General features: G+C 34.5%; 1 protein-coding gene across 8 annotated transcripts in view; it reads left to right on the plus strand.

Moving 5' to 3' along the window:
* The window catches only part of Sugct (succinyl-CoA:glutarate-CoA transferase), a 702,721-nt gene that overhangs the window by 243,305 nt on the left and 433,939 nt on the right, over positions 1–25,477 (plus strand). The window lies entirely within an intron of this gene.

Genomic DNA, 25,477 nt, shown 5'->3' on the forward strand with positions numbered 1-25,477 from the left:
TATGGTCTATTTTAGAGAAGGATCCATGTGCTGCTGAGAAGAAAGTGTATTCTCTCATTGGAGGATGAAATATTCTATATATGTCAGTTAAGTTTAAGTTATTGATTGTATTATTGAGTTCTATAGTTTCTTTGTTTAGATTTTGTTTGTAAGATCTATCTAGTGATGAAAGAGGTGTGTCAAAATCACCCAAAATTATTGTGTTGTGGTCTATTTGACTCTTGAACTTGAGAAGAGTTTATTTGATGAACATAGTGAGATGGGCTCAAACTAATAAGTTTCTTCTTAGCAAAAGAAACAATCTGAGGGGTGAACAGACAGCCTACATCATGGGAGCAAATCTTTACTCCTCACACATAAGATAGAGCACTAATCTCTAGGGTATATAAAGAACTCAAAAAGCTAAACACCAAAACAAAAAACAAAAAAAAAAACCAATCAATAAATGGGCCAAGGACCTGAACAGACACTTCTTAGATGATGATATACAGTCAATCAGCAAATATATGAAAAAATTTTCATCACTGCTAGCAATTAGAGAAATGTAAATCAAAACTACTCTAAGATTTCATCTCACTCCAGTCAAAATGACAGCTATTTTGAATACAAACAACAATAAATGTTGGTGAGGATGTGGGGAAAAAGGCACACTCATACACTGCTGGTGGGACTGCAAATTGGTGCAGCCAATATGAAAAGTTGTATGGAGATTTCTTGGAAAACTGGGAATGGAACCACCATTTGACCCAGCTATCCCTCTTCTCGGTCTATACCCAAGGGACTTAAAAACAGCATAGTACAGGGACACAGCCACATCAATGTTTATAGCAGCACAATTCACAATAGCTAAACTATGGAACCAACCTAGATGCCCTTCAGTAGATAGATGGATTTTTTAAAAATGTGGCATATATACACAGTGGAATATTACTCAGCAATAAAAGAGAATAAAATCATGGCATTTGCAGGTAAATGGATGGAGTTAGAGAAGATAAAGCTAAGTGAAGTTAGCCAATCCCAAAAAACCAAATGCTGAAGGTTTTCTCTCATATAAAGAGGCTGATCCATAGTGGGATAGGGAGGGGGAGTATTGGAGGAATAGACGAACTCTAGATAGGGCACAGGGGTGAGAGGGGAAGGGAGGCAGCAGGGGGTTATAAATGATAGTGGAATGTGATGGACATTATTATCTAAAATACATGTATGAAGACACAAATTGGTGTGAATATACTTTGTATATAATCAGAGATATGAAATATTGTGCTCTATATGTGTAATAAGAATTGTAATGCATCCACTGTCATATATAAATAAAAAAATAATTTAAAAAAGACTGTTGTGATACCGAGGATGTGGGAGCACATTGGGTTCAGGTGCTCTCAAAAGAGAGTCTGGGTTTCCACTTGGTTTGAGTTTCCTAAGGAGACAGGCCTCTTTCCTATATCTAGGTAAGAGGGAATCTTTGGACCCCTTTACTTGTGGGTCATACAGATGTAACTGCTTCTGCCACATTTGTTCCCACATTTGCCACTCACTCTCACACAAAGGCAGTACTTTATGTTTGTCTCCATACCGCAAGTCTTGGAAAAACATAGCAAGTGAGAGGAGTTCTCTTCAGGCCATTTATGCTTTAGTTCTACAAGCAGGACTTCCCTGTGACAAGGGAGTGTAGAATGTCTGTCTTTTTTCAGAAGGGAGGAGTGAGGCATAAGAAGGAAAAATGAAGAATACAAGTTACTAAATATGGTTTTAATCTTCAAGTTTCTAAATATGAAATCAACAACAAGTTATTCAAGAGCAGCAAAACGAAAAATAAAATTAAGATCTTAATACATTACTCTGCCACCTAAAGACAGATATTATACCATGTTTTCTTCAAAAAGAATAATTCTGTTCTACTTTTATGGTCTGATTTCTTGACCATGGGGAATTTGAGCTCTGTATCTTGGGCAAATATGACATATATCCATCAGGTAGGGCTAAGGCAAAGACAGGGAATAATGTCAGGACTTCATATTTTATATTTTCACATCATCATGCTCTGAAGTAAAATAAAAGCAGGTCCTCTGTCATTCTGCATGTGGATAATTCATAATGATTTAGGTATAAGGAATCTTGTTTTTCCTAGAAAAAGTCATTCATGGTCCTTAAGTTTTACTAATTAAAAGCTTTTAAAGATGATTGAAATATTCATGTGTGAAAAACTCCTGCTATTCTTTTCATTGGCATGTCACCATACTTTCTCTTTTGTTATTGTTTCAATGTATATCAAGATTCCCGCCCCCCACCCCGCCCCCACCCAGGGTAAGGAAGAGATCTTTGCAAAGCCATAATAAAGACTAAATCAGAAAAAAAAAAAACTTTATGAAGATTTTCTTGCGAAAGTAAAGCTTTTGAAGAAGAGTCACTGAACCCATACAACACAGTTTTGGTTTTCTGGTTTTGAAATCAACAACAAACATTTATAATAACATCTACAAACTCTAATTTGTTGGGTTCACACCCTATGTCAGTTTATAGCCTAAGTACTTTATCTCCTTAATTATTAATGAAAAACAATAAGGTGAATGTTATTACTGTTTCACATAGGAAGGAACTGTGGAATTAAGGAATCCAGATAAGAGAGTTGAGAAATGGAGTGATCTGAACCTCAATCTCTGTGATTATCCCGTTCTCTTAACTACTGCATCATGATATGAATAGTATAGAAATACACAGGCTATTGGGATGACACAGAGGTGGACACTTCCATACCTGGGAGACATGAAAATATGGGAGGTGGGTAGAGGGAATAGTGGGGAGAAGCAAGGAATTCCAGGTAGAGGCTTCTGTAAGGAAGGTTCTTATTATTGTTATGTGTAACATGTTGAGTATATTAAGTGAAGCGGGAAGATGATAGCAGAGAGCTAAGGTCCAAACTTTGGAGAATATGTGCTGAAGAGCTTGAGCAGTATCTTGTGGAGTACAGACACTGATGGATTTTAGACCTATAATTGATGTGGTAATATTTGTGTTGTAAGTAAATCATCCTTGAATGTGTGATTACAGTGATGGTTTTAGCAGGCAAAACTGCAAGTAGGAAAATCAGTTTCAGTCTTTCCTTTGAAAGATGATGAGACTTTGGATTAGGTCAGTGGTAGTAGGAGGTCCATTTGAGATATAATTAAGATATGAATCTACAGGACCTAATAATGCTTAGCTCTGGGTAATGGGGGAGCTAACAATAAATGCCAGGTTTCCTACCTCTATGTATCTGGTCAGTTGCAAAGTCTCCAATTGAGAATTGAGACAGGGAAATACAGGGAGTAAGTCAGGCAGAAGATAAAATGATTGTGCTTTGGGGCACATTGGGTTTGGTATAGTCAAACAGTGATTGTATAAGGAAATTGATTGTGAGTCTGAGATGCTGGGCAGGGATTAGCAAGCTCAGGAATCATCAGTACCTATGGTAAATGGAACTATTTGAGTGATTAAGATCATGTTGCAGGTGAGAACAGTGGACTGTAGATGGAGCACTGGAGTACCTAGGTGGATTAAAGAATGGAGAGCCCACCAAGGACACAGAATGGGAGTGAATAATCATAGGTTTGACGAGAACCAACAGTATGTGGTATCAGAGAAAGAAAATTTCAGGAAAATAGCAGTGTGTGATGCTGTGGAGAAATGTTATGAAATAGGGTTAAAATTTTTCCACTAAATTAGAAAATGGAGATAATTGGTGATGTTTTCAAGAGGAGATCTAGTAGAATGATGTTGACTGAAACCATGGCATATTGTGTTTAGAAGCAAATGTTAGACTGGAAATTGAAACAGAATGTGAAGATTTTTTCAAGTATTTTTGAATAATAAAGGGAGAAGATGAGTAGTAGCTAAGGGTGAATTATTGGGGGGGGGTGTTTTGATAATGGTAGAATTTAGCAGGTTTCTAGAATGTGAGAAAGGTGGCTACCAAAGGGGAGCATTTAAAGACACAGGAGAGGGCTATGATTGATGTGCAGGTCCCATATAAGACTCTAGGGTTGGAGTAAAGAGTCAGAGGGTGGACCTTGCCTGGGTCTACAGGTCATAGCAGGTGGGTACACTTGTAGCTGATGTGTAGCTCATGTGTGTTTATAGTTTAGTGATAACAGTTGGTTTCAACCATCTATAAGAAGAAGAAAGCAATGATAACTCTTGAAAACAAATGTGGTAAAGGATGAAGAGACCAGTGAAGGTTTGTACTAGTTTTCATAAATGTTAGACTTAAGAGCAACAATAATAACACAAAGCAACAAAGATTCATTGTAGGGATTATATCTTGTTTTGTAGTAAGAAAAATGTAGAGATTTTGCAGAAATAAGCTGTCAATAGTTGAAGACCTGGACTTTAAGTTTTCACTTTGTGATTTTTGTCTATATGTGCTGAGACATGGGCAGGAAGAGAGTATTTCCTTTAGATAAGTGATTTTCCAATCCAACTACTCATAGTAGTCATTTGGAGAATTTTTAAAAAAATGATGCTGAGGTCACCCCAGAGACTCTGGATTAACTGATCTGGTGTAATAAAGGTCAGAAATATTTCTTAAGGCTCCCAGGTGTTTTGATTCTACAACAAGCATTGAGAACCACTGCTCTAGCTAGGCAAGTTGTCAGTAAACATTTTCTGTAAAAGGACAGAGTAGATATTTTAGGTTTTGTGGACTGTACAGACTCTGTTGCATCTATTTAACTCTGTAATATCACAAAAGAAACGTGGATAACATATAAATGAATAAACATGCCTAAGTTACAATGAAACTTTTTCCTTTAAAATTTTTTATTAGTTTACTTTTAACTGATGAATAAAATTGTATACATTTTTACAGTAAAAAATGATATTAAACATAGATACATTGTGAATAGTTAAATCAAGCTAAACACAACTACCTCATTTGTGTATGTGTGTGTGATGAAAAGACAAAATCTATTAGCATTTTTCTAGCATGATATATGTTTGTTATTAACTGTAGTTACCATGTTATATAATGGATCTCTTAAACTTATTTATCCAATCTAACTGAAGTTTTGTTTCCATTTTTTATCATATTCCCCCTTCCTCCACCAGCCCCTGGTAACACTATTCTACTCCCTGTTTATAAGTTAGACTTTTTCAGATTTCACATGTAAGTGGTAACATGTTGTATTTGTCTTTCTGTACTTGGCTTATTTCACTTAACACAATGTCCTTCAGTTTAATCCCTGTTGTTACAAATGTCAAAATTTCCATGTTTTTTTTTTCAGGCTGAATAATATTCCATTGTGTACATATTATGGTTTAGGTATGAAATATCCTCCAAAAGTTCATGTGTGAGACAATTCAAAAACATTCAGAGGTAAAATGATTGGGTTGTGAGGGCCTTAACTTAATCCGTGAATTAATCCCCTAATGGGGACTAACTGTGAGTGGTAACTGAAGACAGGGTGTGGCTAGAGGAGTTGGGCGTTGGGGGCTGCCTTTGGGTTATGTATTTTGTATCTATGATTGGAGTCTCTCTGCTTTATGATAATCATGTGAACTTTTTTCCTCTGCCACATTCTTCTTCTATGATATTCTGCCTCACCTTAAGCCCTAAGGAATGGAGCTGGCTGTCTAGGACTGAAATCTATGAACTATGAGCCCCCAAATAAACTTTTCCTTCTCTAATTGTTCTTGTTAGATCATTTGGTGGTAGCAATGAAAAAAATGATTAAAACAGCATGTCTTATCATAATATCTTTCTCCATTTACCCATTGGTAAATACTTAGGTTGGTTGCTTTTATAAATAATACAATAAAACAATGGACACTGACATGAATTTGCTATAATTTTCACGTTACAAATTATTCTTCTTTCAGTTTTCTTCCAAACATTTAAAAATGTAAACAAACAAAACAACAACAAGAAACCCCAAACATTCATATCTCATAGATATAGTCCAGGGCTGCAGTTTGTTGTAGACTGTGCTACTCAAAGTATGATCCTGAACTAACAGTATTGGCATGGCACTTGGGAGCCAATTAGAAATTCAATTTTGAGTCTCACCTCAGCTATTCTTAATCAGAATCAGCATTTTGACAAGATCTCTAGGTGATTTGTTTGCAGATTCAGGTTTGAGAATCATTTATCCACTCTAGACTATCTTGCCCCTATTCACACTCATCAACCCTGATGTTGTCTCAGTCATCTCTCACTGAAAGCTTGAGAACATTCAAGGAGAACTCTGGTAAGAAGCTGTCATCCAGGTGTTTGGAATTGCTTCACAATTTGGTTAGTTTGGCTTTTTAGGTCCTAGAAATACAAATATAAAGTTGACATGCTGTTATGAAAATGAAGAATTTAATTTATATTCTAACTCATAAAGAGAATCTATCTTTGTATAGAATAGACATTCCAGGGTTCTTAGAGGCAGGGCCAAGCATTTCTTTAAGAAACACTTTGAATTTATTCAACAGTTTCTACAATAACTTTTTTTGAGACAGAGAACTAAAGCCAAGAGCATGTCACAGATCATTTTAACATTGCTTTGTGGGAAGAAAACCATAGAAGAATATTAAATACCTAAAAACTAGCATCTATAATGAGATTATTGCTGAAGGAAGTGTCCCTTTTTGAAATGTACAAATTCAAACAGTGAATTATTTAAAGCAGTTAATACTTTTCTTCTAAGAGTCATTTCAGGTATAGTGGAAAAAAGTGAGACTCAAAATGCCTTATTACAACTCTGATATGAGAGCACAGTTAACTTTTTGGGGGACCTTGAGTTTTAATCTGTAAAATGAGGGTAATGTTTTTGGACCAATTTTTTTTCATGGAATTATTCTAAATATTAAATTGATTTTCACATGTTATAAATTATTCTTCTTTCGGTTTTTCCAAAAACATTAAAAAATGTAAATAAAACAAAACAAAAAACAGCAGCAACCAAACCCCCCCCCCCAACATTCATATCTCATAGACATAGTCCAGGGAATGCACTTTGAGGTGTACTAATTGATTTTCAGATGTAAACTAACCATGCTATTATGTACTCATAAGATCTAGAGTAAGATTGTATTTGTGGGTTGGCAAACCAACCACTGAGACTGTCTAAAATCGTTCTCAGGCTGGACTGAAGTATTTGTTCTACAAGAAAGAAGCAATTTTCTTTTTGCTTCAGTTATTACACTTCAGCCAGTTTACTTCCCATTCAACTCTGGTAAGAATAAGATTAATAATAGGGCCTCAGCAAGACTAAAATGTCAATTCCCCTAGGATGTGAAGAAAAACCACATGCATACAAATGTGTTTAACATTGATTTCCCATGTTATTTATTTTGGCTAATTTCCTTTAAACTCACATATATGTGTAGATTCAAGCACCTGTTGAAGAGAGTATTAAACATTGACTTATTTTATTCATTCATCTTTTTTATTATCTCATTCTATCACTTGTTTAACCTATAAACAATCACTTCTTTCTTAAAGCAGTCATTGCACAAAGACAAAACGTCATAGGCTCTTATACTTTTCTGCTATCCTCACATGATCATAAGGAAATGACAACTTTTGACTTTTTATATTCCCTTTCAACAAGTTTGATCTTGTGGAAATTTTAAAATCTGAATACTAAACTGATATAAAAAATATAACATATAGTTAATAGGTCTTACTACCAGAGGCATTAATGTAACAGCACTTTAAGCATTGAAAGCTCTGATAATAGATTACTGAAGTGGTTAAAAATATATGCAGAGGGGTCCTTTCCAGCCATTCTCCCTGTACATTTCTGTGATATGTACATTATGCTCCAGTCAAACCAGACTGTTTCTCAAAGGATCATGCATTTTTCTGTGGTTGGAACTTTACTTATAATATGCTCTATATTTAGAAAGCCCTCTAGCCACCTCTTACTGACAAAATCCTATCCATCCTTCAAAGCTCAGTTCACAAGCCTCCTCATTCACATATCCTTCCTCATCCTGCCAACTGGATGTGATATTTATCTCCTCTGAGCTCTCAAAGCACTTTGTATGTACCTCTCTTGTGGCACTCAGCTCATTTTGCCTTATGTTTTAGTTATTTGTGACCTTGACTTCTTTCTTCCACAAGGCAGCTGGAGAGCAGGGACTATGTCTTCTTTATTCCTGAAACTCTTGAAAGTTAATGCTCCTGTTTTCTCAAGATCTTTCTCAAAGAAACTAAGCCTGGGCAAAAAGGGACATTATATGAAGCCTAAGTTTCCTTTGTCTTTTGGGTAATATCGATCAAAGGGGAATATGTTTAATAAGGGAATTGTATCTAGGTTAGTAGAAATGTAATATATTAAGTAGTTGAATGAAGATGCATGTAGAGACTGTAGAGAAATCCATGAATTAATGAGGAGGAGAGAGAAAAATGTTGGTATTCTTGCAATTGTTAGGATGAAGTGGAAGAGTTGGAAGTTCAGTTGGACAGTGTAACTGATGCTGTTGATCTCCTATTTCATATCCCTTCTATCCACACTGAGTTCTCCTGCAAATGTGGAGATAGTTCCTGTACTCACTGACAATCATCTTTGTCTATCTGAATCTCTGATTGAGGACTTAATTTGTATCACATATACTTGCTTACCCTACCTAAGGCAGTTTGGGAATGCCAGAAATTTCTTGACTCAATGGGTAACTCTCAACCAGTGAGGTGTGGAGGTCAATGGTCAAATCTTTCTCTAGACAATTCTAAGGTATATTATAGGTGATTCTTCAGAAAGACCCTAGGGAGATTGAATCTCAGTTAGCCAGAGCAGTAACACATTCTTCAGTGGTTTTCTCTTTTCTTGATATTCTTTTTATATATCCCTAAAGTGTGTTTCCCAGAATCACATGCCAAATAGGATCTTCTTTTTGAGTCAGCTCATTCTGAAACACTGTGATTAAGGAAAGTTGGAGTTTTAGCAAAGAATAAATTTCTTCTATTAGAAGGCAAATCTTCAAATTAATGATGTTGGAATGACAACTGCTACAGGTAATAGAATAATGGAGTAATCATTGGGAATAAATGTGGTTTTGGTTGGCATCATTTTGGAGAAGGAATTCTGGAGGTGTGTTAGAGAGATTTGTATAATGAACAAAGTATAAAATTTTAAGAGGATGATCTTGGGTTGTAAATTAAAGTGAGTCTTCATGATTGAGAATATAATGTGTTCTATATACTTTTTATGATGTCTTTGGTTAAAATCAGTATAAATATAATAGCATATACACATTGCGCAAATCCATCATGTCTGATTGCTATTCTTTTGACACTTCAGTGTAAAAAGTGAATCTAGAAGGGGTATAACAAGGGATTTACATTGTCTATCTTTTACACTATTGAAGACCCTTAGTAAGGACTGATTCTGATTTACCACTTGTGGAATTTTTCCATATTTTTATTGGTGCATTATAATTATACATAATGTTGGGATTTGTTGTTATATATTCAATGTGCACATGATATAACAAGATCATTTGGTCAGTATCATTCCCCAGTATTTCCCTTTTCCTTCCCCTCCTCCTTCTTCCTGGTCCTCTTCCTTTACTCCTTTTTTTCATGAGATTTCCCCCACCTTTACCCTCTCTAGTTATTCTCTGTATAGAGAAAATATACAACCCTTAACTTTCTGAGTTGGGCTTATCATGGATTACTTAAAAATTCATTATACTATATTTATTTCTCACATATGTGGCAGGATAGTATTCCTTTATAATGTTATTTTTTTCTATTCAAGTGAGATTTTGAGATAACACTATTAAAAAAAAACAGAAGCAAAAGAATTAAAAAGTCTAATCCTTCAAAGGATTTAAAATATAAAGGAAGATAGGAAGAAGAAATTAGGACTTGTAGATGATGAGTGACAGAAAATTCTAACCTAGATTAACTTAAGGCAAAAATAGAATTTATTATTTCACGTAACTAAAAGGCCCAAGCATGGAATTAGTATCAAACCAGCTTGATCCATGGATCGTTCGTTTTCAGGCGCTGATCTTAATGAGGTAATTCCAGTTTTCACACTTTGTAAGGCAGATGCCAGAAGCTTTAAAGCTTCTTCACCACAATAAAAGATAGCACACTTGGAGAGAGCATTCATACCAAATTCAAGAACTGTTTGTGTACCTGTGTTCAAACAGAAGCCAGGATAATTAGATGAGTATACGCATTTGTTTTACTTTTTGCTTTCCAATCTGTATACTATACTACTAATTTATTTTTCTTATTTTATATTATTGGCTAGGACCTCTACACTGAATAGAAAAGGTAGGATCAGTCATATTTGCATTATTCCTTATATTAGAAGAAAAGTGGTTTAGTGTTTCACCATTAAGTATTTCAACTATCAGTTGTGGTACTCCCTTTTTATTTCTAGTTTGCTAAGTTTTTTTTTTTCTTTTAAACCATGAGTTGATGTTAACTTTTGTTACCTGCTTTTTTTTTTGGCATCAAATGAGATGATTAAGTAGATTTTCTTTTTTAGTCTGTTAGTAAATAAGCAATTAATGTTAATTAGTGTTAATAACATTAATTTTTGTTTCCTGGCACCAACACCACAAGATCATAGTACATTATGCTTTTTATAAGTTGCTGACTTCAATTTGTATTGTGTGCACATTTGATTTTTATATCCATGTTTTATCTGGCTTTGATATCAGGGTAATGTTGGTCTTATCAAATGAACTTGGTTGTATGTCTTCTTCCTCAATTTTCTGAAAGAATGTGTATAGGAAGATTAAGTTATTTTAACTTATGATCTTACTCAGATTCTCAAGGGAATCAGTTTTACACAAGTTCATGATTTGACAATAGGAGAGGGAAAATTTTGAAAAAAATTGAGGTATCATTGCTGCAGGAAAGTTGAGTAATAAGCCAGATAGGAGATGTAACAAATGACAATTATTCATAAATAGGCAGAAGAAGGCTTCTCATGACCAGGAACAGATAAGATTTCCTGGTTTGGTGGGGCAGAAGAGATGGAAGGGTGGAATGAAGGTACAAGTCATGAACAGAGCATACTTACAACCTGGAGGCTACCAGTGTTTACTCCTATGGAAAATCTTGGGAGCTGACTTTGGTGTCCACCCAAGAAGTATTTGTTAATGTGTTGCCTGTGGCAAGGACTTGCACAAGCTGTTCTTCTCATTGGTATTTAGTGAGGACCTGACTACCTGTGGCATGTGTTCCATTGGCTTTCTGCTAGTGTGATGCATTTCTGCGTCTGCATTTTGCTCACTTCCTATCCTACTTAACTAAAGTAATATTCCACCTTTCAGGGTCTTTGGATACTCACCTGACCTCAACCAATCCTCAGAATTAAAGGGTGTGAAACCTGTATCTCAAAGGAGTGATGGGAAGGTGGGAGGGGAAAAGCTTCGTGAACATGCAGTCATATAGGTTTGAACAGAGCCAGATGGAACTCTCTAGTACAAGTAATCATCAAAAAGCAGCCCAATCCATCCTTTGAAGTTTCTAAAATGATTTTGTTTTATATCCTTTTATCTTCAGGTTCATCTTTAGTTGTGATTTACCTCTTTCTTGTCAATCATGAATTTTTCTTCTTCTGAGATTAAGCAGATAACTGATTTGATTCTTTTTCCCTCCAGACTAGCCTGTATCTCACAAAGCCTGTGGTATATGAAAAAAAGTGTACTGGGTGATCTTCTAAACGAGAATTTTCCCTTATTACCAGGTGGTAAAAATTTTATTAGGCTTTTATTATTCTAAATTTAAGAAATCATTGTAGGGCAATGCAAGATATAGTATTGCCTTATACATGTCTCTTAAGCTTTTTAAAGGGTTTCTTGTATACTAGATAATAATAAGGCTGGACTTCAGATGACTAGATAAGGACTCTGCTCTCTGTTTGCTCTATAATTCTGCAAAGCAGAAATGTTGGTCTCAAAGAACTGTACAAGAGAACAAGGAAATGGAATAGAAAGTGAGGCTACTAATTTACTTACACATATAGGACCCTAAGAGGGGCAAGCAGAAATGATCAATTGAGGATTCAGGAAAGGCTCGTTAATGATTCTTATTCTCTGGGGCTTGCACTTACAATTTGGCAGTGTGGGAGTTGGCTGGTCAATTAATCTAAGATGTGATTAAGCCCTAGGGGAAATGGACTCACAATGACCAAATTCTGATTGTAGCTAGACATGAGTGTAATAACCTAAAATAGGAAATATTTCTTCCTAGAAGGGAAGTTTAAATAAGATCAGAAATAACAAGAGCTATAAATCAACACCAGAAAGCAAGTTGGTGATTATGGAATATTTGAACAAAGAAGGATCCCTAAGGAATAGCCTATCCCAATCATTTGACTATTCTTGTTGTCTAGTTAGGGGGTCTTTTCCTATTAACCACAATGTTTCATTCTTTCTGGTAGCCTTTCAAAATGCTCCAAGTTTCTCACTTTAATATTTTTGGTTTCAACACCTTTTGTTCCCCATCAAACATTACAAATTGCTTCATGGAAAACACTTTAGTGAGTACTCAAGAGACTGAAAGCTAATATTTATTGAGCATTTATGTGTCAGGTTGCTTTATATGGATTATCTCTTTTATCCCTCATAAAGGATGAAATAGATATTATTATTTCTTTATCTTTTTTTCCAAATGGGAGAAACTGAGGTATTTGGAAGTTAAATAACTTACTGAAGGTCACACAGTTAGGAAGGGTGGCTTTAGGATCTGTGTGTTTGAACAGTCTATGATTCTGCCTCCATCATTTTTTTTTTTGAGCTGGTCAAAACATTGGAGATGATTTGGTATAATCTGTTTTTACTTTTAAGATAAGTGAATAAAGAAGGTTATGGGATCTTTGTATATGCTGATGTAGAAAACCAAGCTGCATGCTCTTTTTATTCTTTCTGGCATGCTGTGGCCTGGAAATCAACTGCTTTAGTTAAGAAGGGCAACTTGTTACAAACTTCCATGGCAGTAAAATTCATAAGATAGAACAACAAAACCTCATAGCAATATTCCAGTGCAAAGACAATGTGATTTTTCTGTTTTCCTGGTATTGCTTATTTGCATGTGCTTTCTTTCTGTTCTTTGTTAAAAGTCCACTTTTGAAAATATTTGTAGCTTTTTGGCTTGAATGTGCTGTGATGGGAATTTGAACATCCATTTTAATAAGAACTACATTAAGTGGTTTTCGAAAAAAATCTCCCCCACCTCCTTTTAGAAAGTCCTCTGTCATTGCTTCATCGTGGTTGGGTAGGATCCACCCTCTTCAGGGTGAGAGGAAGTTCAGCCTCCAAACAGCTTAAGTTTTGGCCTCTCTAGAGCAAGCACTGCCAACTTTCTGATTTATGTGTGGTTTTAGTGATGAGGACTACTGTCTTCCATGGATTTAGGTGAGAACAGTAGAGACTTTTTACTGGAAACCTCATGTTGCACTTCACTTAATTTCTAATACGTTAGAGGTAGCCCAAGACATGATTATGTCCATGAAAGCATTATTTGGTCCCAATATTTTGTGGCACTTATTATATTTAAAACTGTAACCTTATTCCTCATGTCCCATGTTCACTCTTACATCTATTTTTCAATTTTCTTTCTTTTGCCTTTGGGGAGTAGATGATATAAACTACATGATAAACATAATAATTTTCTTTTTTTTGCTATCATTTTTCATAATTTTAGTAGGTTTTGCACAAAACTGCAAGTGCTTCTGCTGCTGACCTGGCACAAAAATAAGGAAGTAGATAAACTTAGCAATATTAAAATCCTTCTGTCAATAAATAAAGAGTCCCATGCAGGTTTTGTTCACTAATAAGTAAAATAAGTCTTGTCATACTGCATGAAGCTGGATAGTGTTTTACCCACCACACACTTGAGTAGGGTGCAATTTATTTATCTTACTGTATTAAAAGGGTGGTAACATTTTCAGAAACACTAACTTTTGCTAGAGGAATTGCAATCCTAAAGGGACAAGGGAATAGCATTTGCAAAGGAGGTATAATAACAGTATTTTAAACTGTCAGTATGTTGGGCAGGAGAAAAGTTACAGCAGGCATAAAATGGAGGAGCTATTTTAAAATTCAGGAGGAGTGTTTCTGTAACCTGAACAGGCCACTTACTGTAACTGGACAAAGTACCTAAAACTTAATTGCTGTCTGAGGATGCCCTTGTGTTTGCTTTTGATGTGCTTAGATGATTCTTAACTTCTTTCTACTTTGTTTCTTTATAGGATTGATGCAGTTTGATGACAAGCATGTTTTCATGGTTTCTTTATCTATATGGCAAATGTTGAGTTTACAGTGTGAATGTGTCCTTTTAATCTCTTTGAAGATTAATTTTGAAAGTAGTATTGGCTCCTGGGGACTCTTCATGACTGACTTGCTGGCTGATGAAAAGTAATCAGTGTAGATGGGATTGTGTATTGCATTCTTGGTCACTTCTTTTTTTTTAAATTTTTTTTTAGCTGTAGATGGACACAATACCTTTATTTTTTATTTATTTTTTGTTTATTGTTATGTGGCCTGGGGGATTGAACCCAGTGCCTCACCCATGCTAGGCAAGTGCTGTACCACTGATCCACACATCCCTGGCCCAGTCACTTCCTTTTTTAAAAATAATTTATTTATTTGTTCTAATCAGTTATACATGGCAGCAAAATGTTCTTTGATTCATTGTACACAAATGGAGCACAATTTTTTTACTTCTCTGGTTGTACCCAAAGTAGGCTCACACCATTTGTGCCGTCATACATGTACATAGATTAATGATGTCCATATCATTCCACATCTTTCTTACCCCCCGTCACCTCCCATTTGCCCCATCCAAAGTTCCTCCACTCACCCCATGCTCCACCCACTACCAGTATTATGGATTAGCATCCACTTATCAGAGAAAACATTCGTCCTTTGGTTTTGGGGGATTGGCTTAAAGAAACTGTGATATATCTACACAGTGGAATATTACTCAGCAATAAAAGAGAATAAAATTATGACATTTGCAAGTAAATGGATGGAGTTAGAGAATATTATGCTAAGTGAAGTAAGCCACTTTCTTCTTTTTTTTTTTTTTTGGTGGATGTTCATCTTCAGGTTTTAGCAACATAGGACAAGGAGTTAAGGAAGGAAGTCATGAGAAAAAGGAACTGCATTGGCTTTAATCAAGGATTGAATGCAAAATGGACTGGTATAGATCACTTTGGAACTGAAGCAGACACAAGTACTGTGCTCTGCAGTGGAAGAACCGCTGCCGGCACCCAGGAAACTCCTCTTCTGGGTGACCTTGAGCAAGTTACTCAATTTCTCTGGGTTTGAATTTCTTTATCAGAGAGATAAGAGTTGATGAGGTTTCTTATGGAGTTAGTCTTCCATGATTCTGTGTAAAAGAAGGAAGGAGACACTGTTCTTGTTCATTATGCAAAGGTCCTGACACCTTGTATAAGAGATACCAAGGCAGAGACCTCTGCAGTCATTCTTTGTACGTTTTCTTGGTGTGAGGAAGATATTACTTTGGAGAAGTCTCTAGCTGTAGTTGTCACTCTGTCTTTGAACACAGGGGAAATTCTGATGGACATCTGACAGTGAAGCTACTTATAGAGAAAAATGCTTCTCAGGCCAGCAGAGCTCTGGATCCTATGCTCTGTCAGATCCTTACTACTTACAGAGAGATGTACCCCAGCAGCACTGGGAATAAGTGGTTCTTATTCCTAATTCTGGTTTTGTCATAGAATTATCTGGGCTTTTAACCTAAAACTCAACAGCAGAGCTCTCTGCTATGCTGAGCTGGGGTATATAGTTCAATTTAAATTTCTAGGCCTTTTCATCACCTAAAATACAAACCTAAACCTCATTACCTTTCTGCAAGCTGCAGAGGAAATCAGAGATGGGAATCTCCTAGCAGATCCCTCAGAGCAGTTGAGGAGTTTAAATAACTGGGCCTCCTCCTGGGCTGTTTTGACAAGACTAAGGTATCAGTTTACTGATGGTTGGAAGAAGCAAAAGAGTACCAATCATGGGGACACACTGAATTTGTCCACAGGTAAACAACACATTTAATATTTCATACTGGTTTGAAAGTGATAGAAGATAGGTGTTATAGGAGATGTGTTACGTGAGTGTGGACCACAATTTTTCCATTTCTGCAGTGAGGCTGCAGTTGTATCCTTTCCCATTACCATTAAGATGATGTTTCCTGCTTTACAATTAGCATTTGAGTATGTAATGTTTTAATTACTATAAAGCACATTTACTCCTCTTCTTATAATATGAACGTTACTTAATACACAAAATTAACGTTTTTAACAATCAGAAAATATCCTTTTTGGTTTATGAAATCCTATAATCCTACTATTTTGGAAGATTTTTGGGGGGATGCTGTTAGGAAAGTTAAATGGCTTATATAGGTTAATTAGAGAGTTCACCTCATTAATGCTTGTTCAATTTTAAGCTAATTTATACTAATTTTTTTTCAGAAAGTTGCAATGTAGTCATAAAAATATAGCTGGGGGATAAGTTTGCCAAAAATCTGTCCTCATCTTTTGAGAAGTTTTTAAAAGAGTAAATAATATTGCACAGTGTACTGATTTTTTAGGTGCTCATTCATATTCAATGACAGCTGAGAGAATTCTGAATTTTTACAATGATCATTTGGCTTGGGAATAGAAACAAAGGATCCCTCAACTATTTTTGCTGAGTTTTAAATTATACATATGGAGAGAAAACTGGAAATAAAATGATAGTCTAGGTTCTTGGTCTAAAACAAATGTTGAAACAATGTCTACCTTACAAAAATAAAAACTTCAATACATTTTTTAAAGGAAAATGAGAACAAAGATCTTTAAGGCCTTCTTTTAAGACTGCAACAAAGAAACTATGAATGAGAATGAGAACTTAAATGCACAAACTTAAAGAAAATGCTTGATATTCACTTATTCTCATCAGATTAAAGTTTACTGTTGACATCCCTTTTTTTGAGTCAAGACAATTGTTTTCCTAACTTACTTGATTCTGTGAATAAAATATAATTAAATTATTGTTGTGCTATCTCAAAAACTGGGCAAAATGACTTTGAAAGTTTGAGAACAATTATAGATATTTTATTTTATTAAGACAATAAAAGTAAAAAAGCACTTGACTATTTGAATTAGTGTAAAAATTCATTTAATCATGTTTTATCTTTTAATTTGATGAAAATATAAAATTTTGTGTATACTAAAACACAAAAAGTATGTCATTATTTATGATCTGATAAAAAGTGGTCTAATTTAAGTCTTCAGAAGACAGAAATAGTAAGCTTCAAGACTTTAGAAGATCATGCCAAAACAAACAAACAAAAAGAATTAAAAGGTATTGTTGGCTCTGTCTGTGAATTATTGAAGAACGAACAACATTGACAATACTTTGCTTTTGATCTTTACCCATTCAGTTTTGGCAATACTCAACAAAAGGATTTGGCAGATTTGAGCTTTTAGAATACTTTTTGAAGGAATAAATTGGAGTACTGCATTCCCTCTTTACCCTCAATTTATTTCTCAGTGCACACGGAAGAATTGGCAACATAGACTAGAAGAGCATTTTCGTTTGTATTTCTTCTAAACTAGACTATCTTAGCTTAAAACAGGACACATTCTCTGAAATAAGAGCTGTCCAATTAATTCCCTAGTGAGGCTAGTATAGTTTTCTATTACCAAAATCTCACTAACCTACCCCTGAGTTCAGATGTTTTCTTTAGTTCTGTTTTACCTATTTCCCTTGGAAGGATATTAATGATTTGTTGATTTTGATGCCAGCAAGCTCTTCCAAGTCATTCAGACCAAATCTACTTTTCTGTAGTCTTATTAGTCATTATGTAAAAATGTTTAGAAGGCAAATTGAAGGTGATGCCTTTCTTTTTAAAAATACAATATTCCTAGAGCACTAACCTTAAAAGCAATTTTCATTACAGTTATCTCCTATCTTAATGTCAAAAGACAGATGCTCTTACCTGTTAATGTTTAATGTGCATACTTGCGTGTTCTGTTTATCATATATGTTGGAACTATTCTTTAGAACTTATTCTTCAGTTATTTTTCTAGAGATGCTCATCTGCAATAGGATTTTAGGGTAGCTACTCACTTTCACTTGAACATGTGTGTTCCAGAAACTAGGTTAGAAACTGGCTTTGCTGAGAAGGACTGACTTTGATTATTTTTATCCCTTCTAGGATGCTCTGTCTTCCCATGGAAGGTGATCTCTTGGGATACCATTCTGATTTAGTTCCCCACTGTGGCCTCTAGGTCCCTCTTCTCCGAGGCAGCTGCCAACTCTATAAAAATATTTTCACTCCATTTCTCTATCAGTTTGCCTGGGTTATTGTTTATTACTGAAGTACCTCCCCCACCAACCCTGCCACTAGTTGCCTGTCCCTATGAAAGGAATTTCCAATTTATAGAATTAAAGCAAATATATTTCACTTTTTATTTTAAAATTACAGATTGAATTAAGCCTATAGCACTAAAATAACACTTATGAGTTTCTTTTGTCAAAAGTTTTATTGGTGCACCACACATATATATAATGCTGGGATATGTTGTTACATATTCATACATGCACACAATATAATAGCATGATTTGCTCAAAATCACTCCCCAATATTTTACCTTTCCCTCCCTTTCTCCCTCCCCCTGGTCCCTTTCCTCTACTCTACTGATCTCCCTTTGATTTTCATGAGATTTCCCCCACCCCATTTTTCTATTCCTTTTTCCTCTTATGGGTTTTATCTAATTACAAAATTAAAACATTTTTATTGTTAAAAATTTGGAGAGCTCAGGAGAATACCAAAATGTTAGGGAAAGACAAAACAAGCAAAACCAAAACAAAATAATAATCATTTGCTGAATGATAACTATAGTTTTATATACTTACATATAATTTGTATACTTCAAATAGCCCATTAAATTATAACCATCTATTTATAATCTCCAAGAGATTTGGACATATTTTTTTAAAATTTTTTTTTTAGTTGTAGATGGACACAATATCTTTATTTTATTTATTTATTAATTTTTTATGTGGTGCTGAGGATCAAACCCAGTGCCTCACACATGCAAGGCAAGTGCTCAACCACTGAGCTAAAACCCCAGTCCTGATTAGGACATATTTTATGAACACAAACATAAAGGCCCACAAGATTCTGAAATTTATATTGTGTTCCACTGTTTCTTACTGCCTCAGTTTAACTATGATCATTTTCTTGGTTTTATAATAAGTTTGACATTTATTTTAAAAAGTTCTCTAGCATTTTTCTTTTTAATATTTTCTTGTCTATTATAATCTCTGTATACTTTCAAAGAAATTTTTGAGTCAAAATGTCAAATTAAAAGCATCCTTTCAATGTCATCCTTGAATGACATTGCTTTAAATATAAAAAGTAATTTGGTTAGAGTTAACCTGTTGTCCTGTTAACCCAATTGAGTCTTCCAATCCAGGAACATGGATGGTGCTGGTCAACTCTTACAGTATACCTCTAGCTAGGTTTTGCAGGTTTTTTCATATAGGTTATATAGTTATATACTGCTTATTTTATATTTGGCTCATAACTGGCCACATCTCCAAAATATTTCTAATTAGCTCTAATTTATATGCCTTAAGATGTTTTCCTCCAATTTAATTCGTTATTTTAAATTATTTTTTGAATCCAACTTAATACTGTTTCTCTTGAATCCTATAAAATTTACTTATAAATGTGACATTATTTTATTTGTTTAATGTAAAGAAGGCAACAGTGACATCATAGATTTGAAGGGATTAGAGAATATTATCACCCATGCCTGAGAGTCAGTGCTGTGATCTCAGTCATGTGTTCTACAGCCAGAATGGCTGAGCTTGATCCTCGTTCTGCCAGTTTTTACCTATGTGTCCTTAATCCAGTTACTTGTGTTCTTTGTGCCTCAGTGTTATCTTCTACAAAATGGGGATGTTTGAGGATTTAAATGAGTTGTTAGATATAAAATGCTTGAGGTAGTACCTAGATCATACTAATACTATATTAGTATTTGCTTTTATTGTTATTATTCTTATATTTATTTTAAACTTTTGATTTAGATATGTCGTTTGTTGATGTTTTGCTTTTTCTTTAAGTACTCTTTTGTTTATTACTGATATATTTGATTCTATTTCTGACATGTTATTTGAATTTTTAAAAATCTTTTTTGTTGTCTTCTTTTGTATCTTTTAAAATTGTGCCATATTGATTCTCTTTGTTCTTTGGAGGGTATTCATATGCTTTAATGTTTACAACTATTTTTCTATAAAAAATTACTTGAAGATATATTTTTCTAATTACCTACATTAAGAATCAATCCATTTTAATTGTATCCCTTGATGTGAATTGAAGTAATTTAGACTCTAATTTTTTTTTTAAAATTTACTTGTTCCCCCACTTTGGCTTCTAAATTCTGTTGATATAATTGATTATTTATGATCTCAGTTATCACTAATTTTTTAAAAATATTTATTTTTTGTAGTTGTAGTTGGACACAATAACTTAACTTTATTTATTTATATGTGGTGCTGAGGATTGAACCCAAGGCCTTGCACGTGCAAGGCGAGCCTCTACTGCTGAGCCATAACCCCAGTCCCTCAGTAATAATTAATAAAAATTAATAATAATTAATTTTAAAATGATATATCTTTTCTTTCAATTATTATCATAGCCATCTATTCTGTTTTACATTTAGCAATCATTTAGATTCAGTTCTGAGATTAAGTGGGAGCAATATTCATTCCATATCTTTCATAGCACAACTTGTATATTCACAAGATTTTTTTTTTGTCTTACCTATCTCTTCTGTGACTGGAATAAACTGGAATAAACCTCTCAACTTTTATGTTTCCTTCAAGATACATGGGTGACATATTCTATAAACTCTTATATAATTTGTCATTACCTTTTTGTTCTCTGTAAAAGAGAATGGAATTTTTCTGGATGTAGAAATCTTGAGAAGCAATTTTTTTTTCCCATTGGAAAACTTTATAATTTTATCTTGTCTGTGATTTTTGTGATTACTTAAGCTAGGCCAATCTACCTTTTAAAAAATTTCATGTTTTAGTCTTTAAAAAAACTTTGAAAGATATTCTTCAGAATTTGTCTAGGTTTAATTAATTGCACCCTGTTTAAGGTGAAGTTTTGGTTAGCAGATTTAGATTTTTATTCAGCTCAGTAATTTTATTCATTTTAGAAAAACTCTGGGCTTAAAATGTGTGGACTAGGCAAAATGGCTCATCTCACATTTCTGTAACCCATTGACACAAGTCAAATTTTCATTATGCATTAAAGAAAAATTTAAAAAGAAATAAAGAACAGGAAGAAAAGAAAAAAGGGCAATTTATTGATTGTAGTGGCAAAAAAAGTGGCAGGGGATTCTTCCTGCCTGGTTTATCCAAATACCACCAACTTTTTCTAACCTTAGTCAGAGCTCATATATTCTTCTTATGGTTGAGCATTGATGGCAAATATGACATGAATAAATAGCTTCTTGTTCACAGGCAGAAATCCAAAGGTGCAGGAGGGTTTTATATCCTCCATTCCTTTAGTATGTTCCTAACCCACAGAGTCTTTTCCCTTAGAGAAGAGGTTAGATTAGATTAGACTCTTTGTCCAGAGTCCTTATGACTAACCCATCAGAAGCCACACTCCTCTTGCTGACTCATTTCCCCTTGAGTTTGATTTAGAAACCAACTGCTTAAGTCTTATTGGTGCGTCTAGTTAACTTGTTAGGAAGATGAAGTTTGACTAGGAGCTAGTGGCTAAAATGTTTTATCCAAGACAGAATTCTTCTAGGTATAGAATCATATCACCAACAAATAGTGATAACTTGAATTCTTCTTTTCCTATTCATATTCCTTTAATTTCTTTCATCTGTCTGATTGCTCTTGTTAGAGTTTCAAGAACTATGTTAAATAGAAATGGTGAAAGAGGGCATCTCTGTCTTGTTCCAGTTTTTAGAGGGAATGCTTTCAATTTTTTTCCATTTAGAATTATGTTGGCCTAGGGCTTAGCATGAATAGCTTTTACAATGTTTAGATGTGTTCCTGTTATCCCTGGTTGTTCTAGTGGTTTTTCTTTTACTTTTTTAAAAAGTTTATTTATTTAATTTTTATACATGACAGCAGAATGCATTTCAATTCATACTACACATATAGAGCACAATTTTTTATTTCTCTGGTTGTACACAAAGTAGTCATACCATTTCTGTCTTCATATATGCACTTAGGGTAATGATGTCCATCTCATTCCACCATCTTTCTTACCCCATACCTCCTCCCTTCCCCTTCCTCCCCTTTCCCCTATCCAAAATTCCACCATTCCTCCCATGCTCTCCACTTCACACCCTCATTATGGATCAGCATCCACATATCAGAGAAAACATTTGGCCTTTGGTTTTTTGGGATTGGCTTACTTCACTTAGCATAATATTCTCCAGCTCCTTCCATTTACCTGCAAATGCCATGATTTTATTTTATTTTATTGCTGAGTAATATTCCATTGTGTATACATACCACAATTTCTTTGTCCATTCATCCATTGAAGGGCATCTAGGTTGGTTCTACAATTTAGCTACTGTGAATTGTGCTGCTATAATCATTGATGTGGCTGTGTCACTGTAGTACAGGTATAAATCCAGGAGTGGGATAGCTGGATCAAATGGTGGTTCCATTCCCAATTTTCTGAGGAATCTCCATACTGCTTTCCAGATTGGTTGCACCAATTTGCAGTCCCACCAGCAATGTGTGAGTGTGCCTTTTCCCCCACATCCTCACCAACACTATTGTTGTTTATATTCTTTTTTATATTTTTTTCTAATAATACTTTATATATGTAATATGAATTGTAATGCATTATGCTGTCATATATAACAAATTATCTCTGGTTATATACAAAGTATATTGACACCATTCCTGTCTTCATACATGTACTTAGGGTAATGATGTCCATCTCATTCCACCATCTTTTTTACCACCTTGCCCCCTCCCTTCCCCTCTCTCCCCTTTGCCCTATCTAGAGTTCATCTAATCTTTCCATGCTCCCCATCCCAGCCCCACTATGAATCCACCTCCTTATATCAAAGAAAATATTTGGCATTTGATTATATANGCTAAGTAATAGTTCAGTGGAGATATATATATATATAATATATATCACATTTTCTTTATCCATTCATCTACTGAAGGGCATCTAGGTTGGTTCCACAGTTTAGCTATTGTGAATTATGCTGCTATAAACATTGATGTGGCTGTGTCCCTGTTGTATGCTCTTTTTAATTCCTTTGGATATATATGGAGGAGTGGGATAGCTGAGTCAAAATGTGGTTCCATTCCCAGTTTTCCAAGGAATCTCCATACTGCTTTCTATATTAGCTGACACATTTTGCCACCAGCATCCCACCAGCAATGTTTGAATGTGCCTTTCCCCCCACATCCTTGTCAACACTTATTGTTGTTTGTATTCATAATAGCTGTCATTCTGACTGGAGTGAGATGAAATCTTAAAGTACTTTTGATTTGCATTTCTCTAATTGCTAGAAATGATGAACATTTTTTCACATATTTGTTGATTGATTTTATACCATCTTCTGAGAAGTGTCTGTACATGTCCTTGGCCCATGTATTGATTGGATTATTATTTATTTATTTTTTTGGTGTTTAGCTTTTTGAATTCTTTATATACCCTAGAGATTAGTGCTCTGATGTGCAAGTGGTAAAAATTTGCTCCCAAGATGTAGGCACTCTGTTTACCTCACTTTCACTGAGAAGAAGCTTTTTAGTTTGAATCCATCCCATTTATTAATTCTTGATTTTAATTCTTGTGCTATAGGAGTCTGATTTAGGAAGTAGGGGCCTAATTCAACATGATGGAGATTTGGGCCTTTTTTTTCTATTAGATGCAGGGTCTTTGGTTTAATTCCTAGGTCCTTGTTCCACATTGAATTGAGATTAGTGCATGATGAGAGGTTTAATTTCATTTTGTTGCATATGGATTTCCAGTTTTCCAAGTAACCTTTTGTTGAAATGGCTATCTTTTCTCCAATGTATATTTTTGACATCTTTGTCTAATATAAGATAATAGTAATTTTATGGGTTAGTTTCTGTGTCCTCTATTCTGTACCATTGGTCTACCAGTCTGTTTTGGTGCCAATAGTATGCTGTTTTTGTTACTATTGCTCTGTAGTATAGTTTAAGTTCTGGTACAATGATGCCATATGCTTCATTCTTCTTGCTAAGGATTGCTTTAGCTATTCTGGGTCTCTGATTATTCCAGATGAATTTAATGACTGCTTTTTCTATTTCTATGAGGAATATCATTGGGATTTTGATTGGAATTGCATTAAATATGTATAATGCTTATGGTAGTATGGTAATTTTGACAATATTAATTCTACAAGGTAGATCTTTCCATCTTCTAAGGTCTTCTTTATTTCTTTATGTTCTGTAGTTTTCACTGTAGAGGTCTTTCCCCTCTTTTGTTAACGTGATTCCCAAGTATTTTATTTTTTTGAGGCTATTGTAAATTGGGTAGTTTTCTTCCTTTGCCTTTCAGAGGGTTTGTCACTGTTATATAGAAATGCCTTTGATTTATGCGTGTTGAATTTCTGCTACTTTGCTAAATTCATTTATTAGTTCTACAATTTTTCTGGTGGAATTTTTTTGAATCTTTCATGTATAGAATTATATCATCAGAAAAGAGTGCTAATTTGAGTTGTTCTTTTCCTATCTGTGTCCCTTTAATTTCTTTCGTCTAATTGCTCTGGCCAGTATTTCAAGAACTATGTTAAATAGAAGTGGTAAAAGAGAGCATCCCTGTTTTCTTCCAGTTTTTAGAGGGAATGCTTTCAATTTTTCTCCATTTAGAATGATGTTGGCCTGGAGCTTAGCGTAGATAGCTTTTAAAGCGTTGAGATATGTTCCTGTTATCCCTAGTTTTTCTAGTGTTTTGAACATGAATTGGTGCTGTATTTTGTCAAATGCTTTTTCTGTGTCTATTGAGATGATCATATGATTATTATCTTTTAAGTCTATTGATGTGATGGATTACATTTATTGATTTCTGTATGTTGAACCAACCGTGCATCCCTGGGGTGAACCCCACTTGATCGTGATGCACTATATTTTTGTTATGTTTTTGTATTTCATTTGCCAGAATTGTTTTTGAGGATTTTTGGATCTATATTCATTAGTTATTGGTCTGAAGTTTTCTTTCTTTGATGTATTTTTGCCTGTTTTTAGAATCAGGGTGATATTGGCCTCATAGAATGAGTTTGGAAGTGTTCCCTATTTTTCTATTTCCTGAAATAATTTGAGGAATATTGGTATTAGTTCTTCTTTCAAGGTCCTGTAGAACTCAGCTGTTTATCCATCTGGACCTGGGCTTTTCTTGATTGGTAGGCTTCTGATGGCATCTTCTATTTCTTTCTTTCTATTTTTTTTAAATCTTTATTTTTATTTGTCTTTTATTTTTTCAAAGAATCAACTTTTTTTAAACCATTGTTTTTAG

The sequence above is a fragment of the Marmota marmota genome, unplaced genomic scaffold (assembly GCF_001458135.2).
Source record: "Marmota marmota marmota unplaced genomic scaffold, marMar, whole genome shotgun sequence".
NCBI classification, from domain to species: Eukaryota; Metazoa; Chordata; class Mammalia; order Rodentia; family Sciuridae; genus Marmota; species Marmota marmota.